This window comes from Fukomys damarensis, unplaced genomic scaffold (assembly GCF_012274545.1).
Source record: "Fukomys damarensis isolate Sample0158 unplaced genomic scaffold, DMR_v1.0_HiC HiC_scaffold_27, whole genome shotgun sequence".
Taxonomy (NCBI): Eukaryota; Metazoa; Chordata; class Mammalia; order Rodentia; family Bathyergidae; genus Fukomys; species Fukomys damarensis.
In genome coordinates this window covers 17,224,048-17,226,325 of record NW_022900939.1, presented here as the reverse complement: position 1 = coordinate 17,226,325, position 2,278 = coordinate 17,224,048, and positions in this window count along the sequence as shown.

Here is a 2,278-nt window from a genome sequence, read left to right as displayed (position 1 = left end):
AAGAGATGCCACAGGCTGGGAGAAAATATTTGCAAAACACACATCAGATAAAGGGCTCATCCAAAATATACAATGAACCCTTCAAGCACACCAACAAGAAAACAAACAGCCCAATTTAAACCATGAACAAATGGCCTGAACAGACACCTCACCAAACAAGAAACTCAGGTGACACACAAACCTCTGAGAGGATGCTCGGAACCAGACGTCACCAGAGATTACAAATTGAAAAAACAATGAGATACCACTGCACACCTACTAGATGGCCAAAATCCAACACCACTTGCAGGCCAAGATGTGGAGCAACAGGAAGTCTCTTTCATTGCTGGTAGAAATGCAGAATGATGCAGCCACTTTGAAAAAGAGCTTGGCCGTTTGTTACAAAACCAAACACCTTCTTGTCTTAATATCCAACAGTTGCTCCCAGTGATACTTACCCAGAGGAATTGAAAGTTTACTTACACAGAGGAATTGAAAGTTTGTGTCTATACACGACCTTGCACACAATGTTAACAGAAGCTTTGTTCATGAACCCTGGAAGCAACCCGGGTGTCCTTCAGTTGGATAGTGGACAAATAAACTGTGGTATGTGTTGACAATGAAACATTATTTGGCACTAAAAAAAAATGAGTGATCAAACCAAGAAACAGATCTAGAGGAAACTAAGGTGAATATCGCTAAGTGAAAGAAACCGGCCTGGAAAGAGGACAATACTATGTGAACCAAACATGTGACCTTCCGGAAAAAATAAAACTCTGAGGACAGTAAAAAGATCCGTGGTGGCAGGTGCTGAGGGGAGGTGGAACGCAAGGTGCTAAGTGACACTGTTCTGTGTGACACTGTGATGGTGGATACAGGACATTATACGTTTGTTCAAAACCCACAAAAGGTACAACACCGAGAAAGACCCATCAAGCAGACTATGGACTTTACATAATAATATTGCATATATATTGGTTCATTGAGCATAGCAAATGTCACATACTAATGTAAGATGTTAGTAGTAGGAGAAACTCTGTGTGTGTGTGTGTGTGTGTGTGTGTGTGTGTGTGTGTGTGTGTGTGTTTGGGAGATTATGGCACCTTTATATTTTCTGCTCAGTTTTCCTGTACATGTAAAGCTATACTAAAAAAGTACAGGTTTTTTTGTTTTCTTGTTTTTTTTTGAGACAGGGTCTTGCTAAATTGCTCAGGCTGGCTTCAAACTCTCAATTCTCCTGTCTCAGCCTCCTGGGCTGGTGCCAGGATTATAGGTGTGTGCCACTCCACCTGGCTAAATAGAAAAAGGACCTTCAATTTCTTCTAGGGAAGAACTGATAAAAGTGTATTATAGTAGGATTAATAACCTCTGTTTCCACCAGGCACGGTGGCACATGCCTATAATCCCAGCACTCGGGAGGTTGAGGCAGGATTGCCATGAGTTCAAGGCCAGTCGGAATTACATAGCGAGACCCTGTTGCAAAAAGCCAAAAAACAAAAAAACTGTTTCTCAAAACACACCATTAAAAACAGTGAAAGAACATGGAGGAAATAGGCAAATGGGAGTGATCTAGCATAGTGGGGGAGACTGGTCATGTTGGAGAGGGGCCAGGCCTGGGGCCTTAGCCACTGAGCAGAGCGGACAGGACCAAGGATGAGGGAGGAGGGACAGCCCAGGCCTCAGACTCAAGAGGCGGGTGGAGGAGGACCGGGTTCCTGCCCTGAGCTGTCTCCCACCTCTGTCCTAGGTCTCTCTCAATGCCATGGTTTCAGGCCTTCTTTCACCCATTTACTCCCGGCTCTGTGGGGTGGGTGGGAGAGGTCTTATTATTTCCGCTCCCAAATGCAGAGGCCAAACAGAGGCTTGTACTTGCCTGGGATCACGGAATCAGACCCGGCCGAGAGACACCACCACTGCCTATGTCCAGCCCTGTAAGTCCCATTCTGGGATGCTGTGTGTCCACTGCAGCCAGCGAGGTGCCTGGGCTGGGCCTGCATTCAGGCATGGGGCATGGCTGCTCATAGCTCTCCCTCCTCACTCTACGCCTCTGAAGGTGATAGCTGTGGTCTGGGCCCCAGCTTCCTGCTCCTCCTCCCCACCGATCCCTGAGAAAAGCTCTATGACCCCCTCCACAGAGGGCCAGAAGAAGAGCCAGAGAGTGGTGGGCACAGGAGGACCAGGAGAGACACCAGCAAAACTGGTGGGAGGCCTGTCCCCAGAGGAGGCTGGGAGAAACAACCTGCCTCACCCTTCAACTCTATTCAGCACTCCCCAAAGGGGTTGTGGAGTAGAGGGCGAG